Here is a 17762-nt window from a genome sequence, read left to right as displayed (position 1 = left end):
CACAGCAAAGAGAGTCAGCACGGAGAAATCTGCCCTTCTTGCTGCCATTGTCCTGCTAGTACCTATGTTGTCATGGTGAGCCATGACTCAACACTAGTGTCCACCCGGTCGCTCCTGTTTCACTGTGTGATGGTACGCAGCTCTGTGGAAGAGTGAGGAAAGGGAGCAGTGTGGGCAGGGAATGAGGGAAGAGGATTTGTAGAGAGGAAGAATGCTAATGTGCAGCTGGAGAGGGATGTAGTCAGAATAATACAATGACAGGGGAAAAAAAAACAAAGGGGGGGGGGGGGCAAAATGCCTATGCTTTCATTATTTGACAAAAGAATCCTGAGGACACTGATAGTGGTGTTGGCTGGTCCTTGTCAGGTCAGGGTCCAGCAGGAACTGGACCTTTTCATAAAGACCATCAGCAGCATTGCCATCTGCCCCGTTTCCATTGAATGTGTCACCAGAAATTTAAACCTTTTTAAAATTGTAGCTCCTGGAGGGAGCTGTTATCTGTGGGCCTCACTGATGGCTAGAACACACAGGTGGGAGCTGTGGGGAGAGAGTGAACTCAAGGCTTGTTCCATCCATCCATACTTCCATGCCTTCAACTTTCTATCTCTTCATTCCTCTATCCCTCCACCCCTTCATCCCTCCTGGCTTCCCCAAGGTCACTAGAGAAGAAAGCAATAGTGACAAGGTTTGGCTGGGCATGCCCTTCTGTTGTGATTTGGTGGAAGAGCACACCCTTCCTTAGTCCCGTCAGATGCTTCTCCCACTGCTGCACTTTATTCTCTAGCGGAGATGATAAGACAGAGAAAAAGAGTAAGAATAGGACAGAGGCTTCAAATCAACCCATGAAGCAAGTCCAAAACAAAACCAAGGAGGTTCATCATGAAGCTGGGGAGCTCTTCACCACAGGATGTTGTAGGTGCTGAAAAGTGACAAGTAATCATGGGCACGTTCATGCTAAGGGAGCCGCTGATTTTACAAAATGCACGGAAACCACCTCCAGGTCAGGAAATCTCTGAACGCCAAGTGGTTGGATGCCAGAAGAGTAATTCAGGGAAATATATGCCTATCTTGTTCTTATACCTGGTATCACGCTGGACCACTGTCAGAAATAGGGCATTAGGCTACACAGCCAAAACAGCCTTTCTTATGTCCTTCTGTTAGCCCAAGACCTGTTACCTCCTTCATGTAAGCAACATCCCCTCCTCCCTTCAGTGCACACACAAACACACAACCCTTCAGTCCAACAGACACCTTTTGGTCTTTCAGTATGTCCCACCAATACCATCCCAGCCCCAAACCTTTAACATCAGTGTCGTGCCAGTCCCTCAGACCCCCCTTTCCAATATTGACCCCATATTCAGCTTCCAGCATCATTTCAATCACTCAAAGGCTCCAGGGACTATGACATTAGATCCAAGTTAGTCCCAGTAATGCCTTAGTTCGTCCTGCCTCAGGCCCCCCACCAAGAACCTCAGGTTCCCAGGGTCAGGTCTGGGAGATGGCAGGAAAGTGTAAAAGCAAGGAGACATGATTTGGGAAAGGAAGAGTAAGCTAAATAAATCTACAAAACAAGCAGGATGTCTTATCTTCTGCTACTTCAAAGTCTGGCTTGGTTTTTTCTCTCCTAGCTTACACTTTTTTTCCTAGCTGCCAGTGCCAACACGTACTCTCAAGAAGATGCTTTTAAAGCTTTGTTTGCTCCATAAAATGTTATTTTTGTTCTGAGGTGTAATGAGTACCTAAGAAATCTCTTGTACCCCTGTCAAAGAATGAAATCTATCTAAAGAAGATGTCTTTTCTTAGGAAAGAGCATAAGCTCAGTCGAAAACAGCTCTTTGATACGAAATGACTTCCAATAACTTGGACTATCTTCGTTTTAGAATCTGTTGTCCTAAGGCATCTTGTGTAAAGGGAACAAGTGCAACATTTACAGGTTGGCTTAGGGCATCTCATTTAACAGTTTACAAACTGTTCAGGCTTCGCTTGCCCGCAGGCTTCCCCCCCCCACTTCTTCCTCAGACAACCATGTCTTCAGGCAATATATGTGCTAGGATTGACCAAATGCCGTTGACACATTTCTTGTGCCAGAAGGGAGGTGTAATACACACCCAGCTACGCATTCAAGCACGGTAATTTGATCATTACCATCCTGGTCTTGCAGCACGTTCCTGCAGGCTCCTAAGAAATTGTTTGTTCTGATGGCAAACATCACCACAGCAGCAAATACTCCTTTTCAGGCAGCATTGCTGGGCATGGCTTTTTGTTTTCTAAAAACCGCTCTTTAATAGGTCTCTCAGATCCTGAAACTCAGTCAGGGATGTGTCTGTTGAGAGGGGATGGGGGGCAAGCAGCCACCCTGATTAATAGGACGATGATGATGAATTGTGTGCGTGACCTGAGCCATTATTTGTGCCTTTTCCATCTCAATCCAAGAGCTGCTTCAGCAGAGCAGCCATCCAGGCAGGGCACTGGGAAGTCACAAGGCTCTGAAAGATGCACTTTTATGTGCAGAAACAAAGGTTATTTTTAATCTGCTTCACATTTCAGGGCTCTGTGCTGCTTTCCCTGTAGCAGGGAGAGGGAGGTGAGACCCTGCCAGGTGTCTGCTGGCTGCAGTAAGATCACACACGCAGGTCCACGCTCAGAATATTTATTAAACAAGACAAGAGCGAGGAGAGACAGTACATGACATGCAGATCAAATATCAGCCGCAGAGGTCACAGAGGTTGTCACAAGCTCGACAACATGTTTAAAATCTTCCTGGCAAGCTCTGACTATAGACTCGTCCTTGTTCTGCATCTAGCTCTTTGGCCACACAGAGTGGTCTACACTGGGAAGGTAAGAAGGACACAGGCTTGGGCACTCATTTGCCACTGGCTGGACCATTTTAGGTAAGAGGGTTTAATCATACACATGCCAACTTGCTATGTGTCCTTCGGACCAAAGAATGGACTGTGACCCTTATTTACCCATAAAGCATTGCCATAGAAATTAGACTTTAGACCCAGCTGAATTTATTTTAGGATGATTGTTAGAGCCTAGTGGTATTTCACAAAGAAAATTAAGAGGAAAAAAAAAAAAAAAAAGCCTAGATCTTCTTCCTCCATAGACTTAGACTGCACCACTAAAGTCAAAGAGGAACCAGCAGGAATGACAGCCTGAAGCACTGCAGCTTTGGTTCCTTCTGGTGACAACTATTGATGATATGCCTCCAAACTATGTCAGCTTACCTGGGTATTTCTGTGGTTTCCCATCATCCCATCACTTGAGAAAGATGTTAGGACTTAACCACATACTGCAGGACCACATTTCTGTGTAGCAATCTTACTGTATACGCAGTGACACTATGGCTACAGGATGTTTGCAACTGGGGCATGTATGTTATTCTCCACGTACAGCACCTGGACTGAGTTTAACTGTCCCACCAGCTCACTGTATGCACACTTCTCATCCTGGGACAGTTTTCTGCCCACACCCTCCTCTGCTTTCTTCTGGAGTTGTACCCACCCAAGCAAAGTGTGTAGGTCTGTGCTACTGGCAACAGGAGACCAAGGCAATGATTCCTAAAAAAAAATCATAGGTAGCATAAAACTAAAACTCCAAACACTTTGGTCCAGAGTTATACTTTTAGCCCCTTTAGCCTTTCCCTGTCTAGATCCAAGCATTGTCCTTGCATCTACCTTCTGCTCTTTCAACCACGTTCGCTGTTGGACTTCCACATCTCTTCGATGGCCCCAATTATTATTTCTTCTTCTGGGCTGCTCAGTCCCATCCCTAGCTCCTGCTCTCAGCAGCTCCAACTCCCTGTCCTGACTCTCCACGGACCCCTGAGGCTGGCTCCTGCCTTGCCCTTCAGACTGCCGCATACCATCCCTTTGCCATGTTCTCACCTTGGCTTCAGTACCCCAACCTTGCTTCTGCTGGAGCTCTGGGTGTGACCGCCCATGCTCTGATCAACCGCTCCTCCCACAGATATCCAGTGTTTGCCTTCCATGCACCTCCTACTGTAAAAGCAAGCAGAGTAAAACCAATTTAGGATAAGGGCTGTTTGCAAATTACAGGCTTTGGTTTTGGTTAGTTACTAAGGCAAGACATCACTTGCTTTCCAGAGAGAAATCAAATCTGACTTTTTTTGGCTTCCTGCGTATATTTTCATTGAAATTTTAATTTTCCAAGTGAACTCTAGCCAGGCTGAGCTTATGGCTTCTACAGGGCTTTGAGCCCAGGCGGGAACATAGATTTTAGTACACTGCCTCTGCTTCATTGCAGTGGCTGGAATTAAATTATTGACTACTTCATGTGGAAGGCTCTGAGATTTGCAAAGTATAACTTCTTCATCAAGAGCAGTTGCTTATATGAATTAACTAGAGCTTTAGGACATGGAATTCCAACATGCAAACAAAAAAATCCTGCTTGGGAAAGGGTTCATGATTCTGACAAGCCCAGTCCAGGGCTCCAGCCTTTGCTGGAGGACTGCAGTGCCTGAGGGCAGTACAAGAAAAATACCAAGGGAAGGGGAATACTGACTTTATTGACAAAAATCCTCAGTCCTGATTTCTTTATCAAGGCAGAGGTTTCTTCTGAACTGATCGATACTGTCCTGCTCTGGCCTTCTCTGATGTGTGAAGATGGGCTTTGCACTACTGCTATAATTTTTATGAAAGAAGTTATCTCTCATAAAAGATAGAGAGATAAATTCTCTCTCATAAAAGAGAAGTTACCACGAAGCCTGGTGAGTCAAGAAGAAGAATTCTAACCAGTCAAGTGATTTTCAAGCTAGAGAGCAGGAGCAGTTTACAGTAAAATAAGTCCATTGGCACTTCTTTCCTTCACCAGCTCTGTGTTTTGTTGGCTTCTTTGCATGCATTTAGATACACGCATCTGCCTAACACTATGTAGAGAGCATTGGTACTAACTACAGTTCAGTGGGATGACTCACACACAAGTTTCTGCAAGACTGGGATGTGCATTAGTAGGAATTTCAGGGGTTTAGATGGCTATGTCCATCTAATAAATTAGACATAGCATACATTTCTGACCAGTGTTTAACTTTAGATCAAGCTTCTGAAAAAGAAGTGAAATGTATATTAATAAAGGAGTCTGGAGCTCTACAGGACGTAAAGGGAAGTTTCAAAGACAAGAAATCAAGTCCACAAACATGATTTCAGAGAGAGAAGCAAATAATGAATACATTTTCCCTCCATGAGTAAGCAAACAGATGGGAAGTGGTGCAGAGGCTTCAAAAGGGAAAAATCATGAAGCTGTGTTCCAAAGAAAAAAGCTGCAAGACCCATTCAGATGTGTCTCGCTGGCTCATCAAACAGAGGCAACCCAACAAACTGGGTGAAATCCTGCTTTGTTAGATGGAGCTTTGGTTTTTCTCCCTTGTTCTTTTATCCCCTGTTGTTTTTTGTTTTTCTTGCAGGAAGAGAAGGAGCCCAGGGTGACCTCTCCCCAGCTCCTTTCATATCAAAGCTGTAGAGCTGAATGTGTTCTAAAATGAATGGGGTTTGCCAAGCAGCATTCACCCCAATGCTCAGGACTCCTCTGAAGTTTGCCAGACGCTGTGAGTGACCACTGCTCTTCAGGCAACAGCCACAAAATATGAGCAGAGCCTCCGCCACCATAAATCACCAGTTCGCTGCATCTGAGGACCTGCCTCTTCCTTGGGCCTTCACTGCTGCCTCGCACTTGAAGGTGACCCTTCAGCCCATTTCTGATGGACTATGTCATCCTAGGAGATGCGAGCAGCTATTTCTACAGCTTCCTCGCTGGTTCAGCAGATCCTTCAGTCTGCCTAAAATAGAAAGCCGTGTGCATTCACCTGTTAAGCAAATACTACCAGTAGTGTCCTCTTCAACAAAGGAAGCACAAACAAGAAGGCATATGCTGTGGCAATGCTGTCTGTCTGAAGTGAACTCTTTTTGCTCTCATCCATTTATTTTTTTTAGCATGTATGTGCACAGACGCTCTTTCCCTCTGATCATAATTCAAAGGTGATCTTGCAGTCTTCAACAGGTCCATAGCTTGTGATATAGAAACTTCAGAGCAAAAACTTTTCCCAAACATCTCAGACTCTCTCAAGAACTAAATAAATGGAGGTTTTTCCTGAGCAAGCGATGTTCCAGCCCAAGCATAATAGTCTTAAATGCTGGCGAAACAGGAATGTATGGCCTGTGTCCTATGTGCTCAAGATCCTGCCCACACAACTCTAGTTTCCATGTTGATCAGGCACTAAACCAACACAGCCTCATATTTTATCCCTCTTCATTCTTGTTAGCTTGACTGGCTTAGCACTTGCCTGGGGAACCACGAATTTGACCTTTCAGGCACACTACCTGCATAAAAACTCCTTCCCGACCCTCAAACCCATCTTATGAGACTAACCAGTAACAACCAACTACTACTTCTGGTAGTTTTCGAAACAATATTATGCACACAACTTTTATACATGGCAAGGGTTGAACATTTATCTTTTCTTTGCCCATGGTGGTATTCCTTGTAGTCTTCTCAAATTTCTAATTCTAAGGCTGCATTTCTACAAAGGGCACATCTCAAAGCAAATTCTCTATAGAAAGTATTTCTTTAGGACGTGTATTCATTCCATATAATACCAGGCAGGGATAAGATTATCTCACACACAGGAACGTTTCTGATACATTTAAGGCAAAATAACTATTGATTCTCATGACAAACAAAAAAGTAAATACGACAGAGACGATTTCACTGCTTTGAAAATTCCAGGAAGTAAAAATAAATAAGTACAAACTAACCACGGTGTGTTTTGTCAGATGAAATCAGTAAGAAACGATATTTTTTTTCTGAGAGTATAAGAGCATATTAAAGACAATGAAAAGGTAGGTTTGTTTGGTTTTTAACAAGAAGGAAACAATAAATGCACACTTGCATCCACTGATAGTCACTCTCTGGGCAGATACGATTGGCAGCTTTCTCCAGCTACAGACAGCAGATTGAAAGAAAACTTAGGGGAAGTAAAAAAGGAAATTTAAAAGGAAAAAAAAAAAAGAGTAGCCTGAGAGCAGGAACGTCAGCAACATTTGTCTTTCTGAGTGGCAGAAAGTTATCAGAAGGTCAGTCACACCAGGAAGACAGCCACACAAAGTATAGTATGGCAGCCATGTGCAATCCATCTGCTTTTTTGCATTTCAGATTGTACTCGTCTAGTTTAAAAAATAAACCAAAACATTTAATAACCCCAGAAGGCCAAAGGGGACTGGGATTTGAATGACAGAGATTGGATTTAAATAAGAGATCCAAGCCAGACAGTGGGAAATCTGCCTTCAGGTGGGAAACCTGGAGACACTAAACAAAAGAAAAATGCAAAAAGGGTAAGTCAGAGGAAAACTCTTTGGATGCCTTCAGCAAAACGCTACATAGCTCAGAAAACAAGAAGAGATGAGCTCTGGCTCTCATGATTCTTCCACCAAATGGTTAGCTTGCTTCATCACAACCTCCAGTGAAAGCTTTGGCCCCACTGGCTGTGTCAGCCAATGACTGAACCCATGATACAGGCCTTCAGTGCATCAGTACTTTTAATACTCATGCCCAGGAGACAGATTAAAATGGGAATAACCATCACAAAAGGCTCAGCAGCAGGCTGCAAATCTCAGGAACCAACAAGCTAGTTTCTCATTTGTGGAAAAGGAAAGCATAGAGCAAAATGAAAACCCCACTTACCTCCTTGTTCCATGACACCCAGGGCCATGAATGTTTGCTGTTCTTCCCATCACTGTGAACACTAATCTTTTTAGCTACGTATTTGAAACTACACCTCATGCTTCCCTAAAATTCAGAACTCACTCAAGCTTTCAGCAGTCAGTGCTAGATGTAGGCAACTTTTCATGGCTTAGGGTACAAAATGATTTGGCAGATTCTGCTCTGCAGAGGTCTAATTTCATCCTGATAGATAGGAATACACATTGGGAAGAGATCCAGAGAAGTGAAAGTGTGGGAGGAGAGGAAGGAAGGTGAGAAAAAGCTGCTAAGCAGACACTAGCAGTGCAGTCAAACAAGTTGTTTGAGAAAGAAACACTCCAGGCATTTTCTTCCTTGAACCTTTCTTATACCAGGGCAACACCCTTATCCCAAGAGGTTTTATACCAATATGTTCAGTTTGCGTGGCAAGATTTTGGTAGCGCAGGGGCTACAGGGGTGGCTTCTGTGAGAAGATGCCAGAAGCTTCCTTCATGTCTGATAGAGCCAATGCCAGCCGGCTCCAAGACAGACCCGCCACTGGCCAAGGCTGAGCCCATCAGCGATGGTGGTAGCACCTCTGGGATAACAGATTTAAGAAGGGGAAATAAAATACTGCACAGCACCAGTTGGAGAGAGGAGTGAGATATGTAACAGAACCAGCCCTGCAGCCCCCCAGGTCAGTGCAGAAGGAGGGGAGGAGATGCTCCAGGCGCCGGAGCAGAGATTCCCCTGCAGCCCGTGGTGATGAAGACCCTGGTGAGGCAGGCTGTCCCCCTGCAGCCCAGGGAGGGCCACGGGGGAGCAGATCTCCAACTGCAGCCCAGGGACGACCCTATGCCCGAGCTGGTGGATGCCCAAAGTAGGCTGTGACCCCGTGGGAAGCCCACGCTGGAGCAGGCTCCTGACAGGACCTGTGGCCTCGTGGAGAGAAGAGCCCACAGCGGAGCAGGGGAGGAGTGAGGAGTCCTCCCCCTGAGGAGGAAGGAGCAGCAGAGACAAGGGGTGAGGAACCAACCCCAACCCCCATTCCCCATCCCCTGTGCCGCTGGAGGGAGGAGGGAGAGAAATCAGGAGTGAAGCTGTGCCTGGGAAGAAGGGAGGGGTGGGGGGAAGGTGTTTTAAGATTTCATTTTTATTTCTCATTACTCTACTCTGATTTGATTGGCAATAAATTAAATTAATTTTGCCAAGTTGAGCCTGTTTCGCCCATGATGGTAACTGCTGAGTGATCTCCCTGTCCTTATCTCAACTCATGAGTCTTTCATTATGGTTTTTTTCTTCCCCTGTTCAGCTGAGGAGAGAGAGTGATATAGAGGCATGCTGGGCACCTGGCATCCAGCCAAGGTCAACCCACCACAACCATGTTTCAAATTTCAGTGAAATCATATAGCCACACATTTCCTATGAGCAATGCAAAAAATGTTAATCATTTTTGCAATGCAAAAATGTTAATCATTAACCCCACAGCCATAGTGGGGCTCAGCCTTACCCTGGGCCACGTTATCTGCTGGTGTAACCTGGCATCACAGTCAACAAACTCAACAACTCATACTCTTCAGGAGGAGTCAGCTGAGAGATTGCCAGGGCGTTAGTCCTGCTTGAAGATGGGACAAAAGCAAGCCCAGCAATGCTGATTTCATACACATTTTCAGTACAAATACAGTAGCTGCAAGTTCTGAACCCAACGCCAAGGCTTCCTAGCCCTGAATTCAATTATAGAGCAACTTCTTGAGTCGGACTTTGGCCTGGTGAGCAGGGGTTGTATTGTAGGACATTCATTTATCTTTGAAGATGCACCATGAGTGGGCAGCACCTACTATCACTCTTCCCCAGCCACCCCCCCTCCATTTGCAGCCACAACGAGAGAGAAAAACCCTGCATATTACCAATGTACATGTCTTTGCTGCTCAGGGCGTCCAGAAAGACCAAGCTATTGAACTGACTGACCAATGCAAAACATCCCCATGCCCTATCACAGGAACACAGGTCTGGGGAGGGATGGCTACCTCTAGCCACTTAATCCCTGGGGCAACTGTGCCATATACTCCCTATCATAGCCCTACCATACGCTTATTTAGGGCTGATAATCATGTTTCCCAGAAATACACCTCATTGTTTCTCCCCTGCCTGGCAGCTTCAGCGAAGCACTGAGGAAGCAGCCTGAATGAATGCATTTGCGCATCACATAAATTCTTGAAAGAAAAGGGTATGCAAATATTTCATTTCCACAGCAGCAGGCTTTGACCTCAGTGCAACCTCTGTGGTTGTGTTGTCTCTTCTAAAGGCTTTCAAGTATGCTCAGATCTGGCATGTGAGATTAATCGCCGTGTAAAGGGGTTAGGTTTTGTGCTGAAATATTGTTGAAAGGCATCACAGTGATTCCCCTGACTCAACAAGAGAGGAGACTTGCTATACTGCTCCAGTTTGGCCAGTAGGATGATTTCAGTCCAGCTCCTTTGGGATGAAAAGTTCAGGTTCCTTCTGCAGCAGTCTAACAACCAGCTCCTCTAAGGCATTGGGGTACCCCATTCCCAATACATAGATGTATAAGGGGAGCAACTAAGTTCATGCAATCAGACTCCTTGGTTCTTCCTGGACATAGCTCCTCAGTTGGAAATTTCTACTGAAAATCCATTGTTTGTGCTGGAACAAGAGTACTGTCATCACCTCTCATCTCGGGGATTTTCTGGGGAATTTTTCCAGAGTTGGGCTGGCTGCAATGTGACTGCCTGAAAATGGTCTGAAATGAGTAATGTCTTTCACAGCAGGTCAGCTCTAGACCCATATATTAAACCATGTATTAAATGCTAAGGGGAACAAAAGTGTTGAGCAAGACCTAGTATAATTTGAGAATGGTCATTTGGCTCAGGGCCAGCACACGGTGATAATTTTCTAGCATTAAGGACTTCCTCTGACAGAGCTGTGATCTTTACATTTAATGGCTTTTGATGGATTTTTTCCCCCTTTTAATTTAGCCACTGCTGGTTTACTCCACCCAGACTTCTGGCATTCTCATTGACTGGTAGTGAGAAATTGAAATGTTCATTAAAAACCTCTGTGAAGAAATGAAAGAAAAATATTTTTTTAATCTGCAAACACTGAGATCTTTCCCTCTGTCCCTTTATTTACCTGACCTGCTGTAGACTTCTCTGTTACTCAGCTTGACAAAGATTCCTTCCTTCTGTATCCCTCACTGTGGAGGATACATCCTTGCAGACCACCGTCCTCAGCGCCAGGCTCTCCCAGCCATTTAAACACATTTAGCTTTCCTCTCTAGCTCTAGTGTATCTGTTTCCTATTCAGGTGACAGTCTTGCTATTCCTCTTAATTAAAACAAGCATTTGAAGAGGCAAACGCCTCTCTGCATGTGTTACCTCCAGCACTTGACTGACTAAATAAAAACTTGTTGCCTTAGCAAAGGGCAATTCCTTCATCTTTCACAACTACGTACATCTTCCAGTGTGAAGTGCGTCTCCTGCAGATCCTTATGTTTTATATATCCTTACATATGCGGATATCTGTACAAGCACACTAAATACAACTACATGGGTATTGCTCATTATAGTGTGAGAGTTTTTTGTTTAGGAATGATTTCTGAAGAAATCTGGGACAAGAATAGGTCATGGTTGACTACAAAAGCTTTCTTCTATGTAGCAAAATTTTTTGTCATCCTTGCTGTCCTTCCCTGCACCTTCTGCAGTGCATCCTCCTTTAAGAAATGTGCACACAGCTGCCAGAATCATAACAAAATTAAAGAGCAAGAGGACCTCAAGAAATCCTCTTGCCCAAACCCCTGCTCAAAAAAGGGCTTTGAGATTAGATCTGATTGCTCAGGGCCTTGTCCTATCAATTTTTTTAGTATCTCCAAGGATGGAAACTCTACAGCCTTCCCAGACAACCCGTTTCAATGTTTGAATTAGCATTTATAGCAAGGAAATTTTGGCAATAGGCATTCAACCCAATCTCCTCTAACCATTGGATTACCACATTGTGGAACAATTTTTGGATGAGCACCTGCCAGCCTGGACTTGACCAGCTCTGTATCTCTGTTCTTTATGTCTCGTTATCAATATCTCAAACTAGTTATTCTCAAGAGTTTTGGCTTCAGAGACTGTGACCGCTTTCAAATTGATTGCCCATGCTCACTTCTTGTTCAGATCCAACTTCAGAACATTTACTGTGGCCTAATGGGCAACAATCTAGAAATCACTTCCTTCAGCCTTTCTGCCTGTTGATGCAAACTTTTTATTGGTACCATAGAAAAGAAAAGTCAATGGATCAAACCAGCCATCTGAAGACACTTCCAACAGTTCTTTCTATTTGGAATAACTAGGGAAAAGGGAGAAAAGGGAGAAAGTTTTGATACCTTCTTGCTTTTTTTTTTTTTTTTTTTTTAAATCCTTCTTTATCAGGACTTGAAAAAATTTCCTGTTTTCAGGTTTCCAGATGGCCCCAGCTCTATGATTATTTATTGTGTGGACATGAGGAGGCTGGTTGGCAGTAAACAAAGGTCCACAAATTTTCAAAGGAATCCATACCACTTGTTGAAAAACTAATTAAGTATCATACAGACTAGATGCATGCTACAGTGATTGCAAATGCTTTGTGTCTCAAGTGCTATCTTAGCACAGACATCAACTTTATAATTTTAATTTCCTTACACTCACCCTCTCTTCAGTTCCGCCCGAGTGATTTATTTGGGCTTTTCAAGTGGTATAAATTAGCATAAATTGAAATGTCAATATCAGGCAAGAGGAAAAAAAAAACAAAACAAAACAAAACAAAATAAAAAAAAAAAAGAAGAAAAAAAACCCCCAAAAACCCAAAAGCTCAAAAATTAATTGCTGTTGGGGAAACTGTGTCTTTTTTCAGTTTCCTGAAGAGTCCTTATTTTTAACTAAGGAAGCATTACCACTTCAAAACGCTGTGACCTCAAGTAGTTTAGTGAGTCTCATAAAGCAGAAGGAAGTGTAGGTCATGGCTTAGAAGACTCCAGCTGGTTTGCCATTCTCAGTTTCCCATTCTTATAGTGCAGGATTGGATAAATCTCATGATTTATATGACTAGGACAGATGACAACACAGGGCACTGAGCCTCCCTGGGTGACAGGTACCCCAAGAGCAGATGATGGGCTGTGACGACCCAGTAACTTCATGTCAGTAGCTGAGCAACCGCTTTGCAATAGCGGTGTGACATCCCTATCCATGTTTAAGACGTGGTCAATCACAAGATCAGGTAAGAAAGAGACATAATCCCAATTCAGTAGCACTGCAGCCTGCCTGCTATTATCCAAGTCTTATCCCAGGGGAAGGGTGGAGAATATCTCTCTATTTTGAGGTTTATGCAGAAGAAATTCATGCAGTCCTGAAGGATTGACTACTGCTTTCATTTCATACGAAGGATGTTCAGATGGTATCACATTGGGTGCAAGCCGAATATAGGAAATTACCTTTCTGATGAGCAAGTCATTGCTCTGAGTAGAGACAAGAGGCTAGACACTGGAGAAACCCAAGAGAAAAAGATAATCCCTAGCACAGTAAACTTTCCAGCTAAGGTGACAGGGATTAGACATACAGATCATGGTGATGTGTTAGATGACGCTGTTTTACAGGAGGCTTTTTAAAAACCATGGGGCAGTAAGCCAGTGCCATTTCTACTTCATCTTATCCCTTCTTTGGTCTTTAGGAAATCCTCCATTTATCATCACTGTCTGTGACACGAAATCAAATCTAGGAGCGACCATTTGAGAAGTCATAAGCACACAGCTGAGAAGCAAAGGTGCTTTTTCTGTAACTATATCTGTAAGGGAAAGAGAATGGCTGTCTTTCTTCACTGTTCATCAAATATCCAAGCATCATTTGACCAAAGGTGCTAAATAAGAGCCAAGTGTCACAATGTATGGTGATGGTTATATTAACGAACTCTATAACTAGGAGCAGCCAGGAAACAAATGAAGTGTCTGGAATCAGTTTTCATTTCAAAGTGCAATCACTTCAATTCAGCTGCAGCATTTTGTACACGGCTTTTGCACCCAGGATGCCATAGTCACTGATTTTTCACGCTACTGTAACTGTCTTACTCTGACCTCATGATATTCCTGCCCAAAATTCGTCGCACCCACCTCCTGTCGTTGATCAAGTGCTTAGACCATAAACTCACATGCCCTTGCACACAGGGAGTGCAAGTGCTAATCTTTGATTACCTGCAGCCTAGCTTTTCTCTCTTGCTGTTATTCCATGCCAAAGGGAGGAGCAGACTTCCAGAGGTAGCAGGTATCAAACATTTCAGAGCTGGGAGCTCCATTATTTCAATACTGCAGGTGCATTATTGCCCCTCAAGGCTCATTACTTCCTTCGCCTTCAAGGAAATCGGAGACCTTGAAGGGATCAATAAGTACATTATTACTCTTGTTCAATTACACTCCTGCCTGATTCTGAGCCATCTGAAGGAAGCCATTCATTGGATTCAGCTTTCACGAGCTCATTGCTACAGCTTAGCTCTGAGGTGGTGCCATCCCCTCCTTGTACAAGGTACGCTGCCTACAAGGGTAATCAGAACACGTCGTTATTTGAAAGGCAGCAATGAATATATCAGGAATGAGGCGCAAAGATGGTAAAACTGCTGAATATTCTTTTTGACAACCTATGAGCTCTCCAATTGCTCAGCTGTAGAATTGCAGCAGCGTTTAGGGCAAGAGAGATTTCATTGCTTATTAGTTGCTTTGTTCAGTACAAAGTTGTCTCTCTAGCTCTTTTTAGAAAGGGATGGGTTCCCATTTCCTAAGGCATACTGTTAAACATCTTTGCATGTACACCCTATTTTTATGCCATAACAGAGAGACAAATCTGGAGCTTATTGTGTTATATTCTGTGCCTATACAAGTAAAAGTTCTCAAAATAGGAAACCTGTTCATTTTCCAAACTTACTGCGCAAAGGGGAAAGCCGTGTCACCAAACTACTTGTCTGCATGTTGGTGACACGAAGCCCGAAGACCATGTTCTCATCTCAGTTAAATTGTCATCACCCCATTCATTTTCCATCATTGCCCAGCTAAATTCTAGTTTGCAGCTGCGATACAACCTTTTGCAATCCTTTCTGCCATTAGTGCAGCCACCTGAGACAAGACAGGTGACGAGACTTAGATTCTTTTTTTTTTCTTTTCTTTTCAGAAAAACAGACTTTATGATTATCTGCAACCTCTTGCCCTGTCAGAAGCTTTCTGCTGGAGAAAGTTTCTTAATCACGAAGATCTAGATACTAGATTCGATCTGAAAGTCCACAAAGTTTGAAATGGAAATGAGATGCTTATTTTAACAAAGGACAATTAACTATTGGAGCTTGTTTTGATGGGACGGAGGAAAAATCTCCACTGCTTGAGCCCCTTAATCAGTTGGATATCTTTTGTAAAAAGAGTGGTGATAAATCATTAAGCAGCAATCTGAATGAGATTATAAAACCATGCAGAGTATCCACCTAAGACATCTTTCTCCGCACCTGAGCCTTCGTATCTGTTTATTCTTCAGTGGATCTAACTTTCAGAGCACTAATCCATCACACCCTGTCCGAGCTTTACAAATAAGTGAATGCGCAGAAGGTTTTGCTTAAAAGAAAATTCATTATATGGCATCAGTGCCAATCTGGAGGCTTTTAACAAGACTTCTACAGGCAGGAGTATGTTTTTCCTTTAAGGAAAAAATCAAAGATCAGCAGGATATAGTCAAGCTGCAGCACAGAAAGGGACAAATGCTGCCGGTGTCACATTATCCCCTCCGGTTCATTCTTCTGTCAGTCTTTTCCCACTCTGGATTTTCTCACTGTCAAGAGACCAGTGCTTCATTTCAGCATCTCAGGGAGAGATGACCTAAGAATCTGTTTGCTGGATAGACAAAGGGAGAAGTCCCACTTCAAGCAAAGAAAGCTTTGGAGGTATTTTCTAAAGCATCCTTATGAATTGGGGTAAAACTGCCATTGATATTCAAGGAATTACTTTCCCTTTCTCTTCCTGTTCAGATATATTTACCCAAGATATGATCTTCAGAATGCCGCAGGGAAATGGAATCACTCTTTACCTCCTAGGATCATACAGGAATTTACAGCCCAGGTACTCCAGGCTATGGCAAGGAACCAAGACAATGGAAATGTCCTTGATCTCTCCTGCTTTCCTCCTGAAAAATGTCATCATTCCCTAGGTTTTTGGCACTAAAAGTATTAAGTTTGTGAGAAGGTGTTGGGAAACATTTGGAAGTTTATTGTGGTTTAACCCCAGCCAGCAACTAAGCACCACACAGCTGCTCGCTCACTCCTTCCCCCTCCCGCTGGGATGGGGAGGAGAATCAGAAAAAAAGAAGTAAAACTTATGGGTTGAGATGAGAACAGTTTAATAACTAAAGAAAAATAAAATACAATAATAACAATAATAATGAAAAGCAATGTAATTTATTTTTTTTTAAAAAAAAGAGACAAATAAAACCCCAGAAAAGAAAGTGATGCACGATGCAGTTGCTCACCACCCGCTGACTGGTGCCCGAGCAGCGATCCACCCCTCCTGGCCAACTCCCCCAGTTTATATACTGAGCATGACATTCTATGGTATGGAATATCCCTTTGGCTAGTTTAGGTCAGCTGTCCTGACCATGCTCCCTCCCAGCTTCTTGGGCACCTGCTTGCTGGCAGAGCATGGGAAACTGAAAACTTCTTAACTTAGGATAAGCGCCACTTAGCAACAACTAAAACATCAGTGTGTTAGCAACATTGCTATCATACTAGATCCAAAACACACTGTACCAGCTACTAAAAGGAAAATTAACTCTATCCCAGTTGAAACCAGGACAAAGTGGAAGGATCTAGACTGAATATTCTTACCCATTTCCCGCCCCAGCTTTCTATTACAGCTGGACCAACTGCTGCACACAGTGACTTTAGTGAACCACTCCTGGTCTATTTTAAGTGAAAATTTAAGAAGGCCTAATGCAATACCATGGGAGACTCAAATATCCCCAAATGGGGACCAGTTGCAATTCATAATGAAACTTCAGAGTTTCTTGCTTCCCCAAAGGAGGATGGAAACCTGGTTTTCTGGCTGCCACGTTGCCCAGCCATCAGCACTGGAGCGGAGGACTCCAGAAGCTGCGAGATACTGACAGGTAGATGTCCATCCAGCCTGGTAGGCAATCTCCAAGTAGAGCAGACTCATAAGCAGTTTGCTGAATGGAAAAAAAACCAAAAAAACACAAACCAAAAACCAAACCCAAACCTTCCTCAGGATGTTGCAAATGACACAGCTCAGCAATTTGAGTAGCAGGTGTGTTTTTCTCAGCATTTTCTCCACTGCTTCTCCTTACACGTTCAATATTTTCTCAGCCATGCTGTATTTCTTGGTTTCCCAGAGCCTCATTGCTGCCTGTCAGACAGAGGGCTGTTTCAAGCTGTATCCTGCCCCACTGCAGGAAAAATCCTGACGCTGGCTTTGGCTAACCTGAATTTCCTTTGAGACATCCCTTCCCTGGGTGTTCAGTTTAGTAACTGTGATTTTCTGGATGAACTTATGTTTTACAAATAGCAAAAATTACTTTTTAGTAGAGAAGGAACAAGGAGAAAGCTACTATTGACTGCATGAGAATTGCAGCCTTTAGCTAACACAGTTAAAATTTACAGATGGTGCTTTGAAGGAATGACTTGGAACAGGGCCTATCTTCCCTCTGCACAACAAAGACCCATTGCAGCATAGGAGCAACACTCAATAAATGTGTTAATTAATCAATTTTCTTTAGGAAGATATCAGAGAGAATGGTTCCCAGACAATTTGGCTGGACAACTGTTTCTGAGACATAAGAATCAGATGTGATTGACTGGAATAAAGAAGCAAAGGGGTACAGACACTTACTGTTCCTGCAAACCACCGCCTAGATTTACCCTTCCCATTTCAAAACACTGCTCTAAAATACCTCTCTGGGGCAGATTCATTTGATGGGAAGAGATTTATGGTAGCACTTTCCCACAGCATATACCCATTTCACTCCAAAGTAGCTCCAGTTCTGAGCAGTAAT

This window comes from Accipiter gentilis, chromosome 2 (assembly GCF_929443795.1).
Source record: "Accipiter gentilis chromosome 2, bAccGen1.1, whole genome shotgun sequence".
Taxonomy (NCBI): domain Eukaryota; kingdom Metazoa; phylum Chordata; class Aves; order Accipitriformes; family Accipitridae; genus Astur; species Astur gentilis.
Note: the sequence above shows the minus strand (reverse complement) of the source record.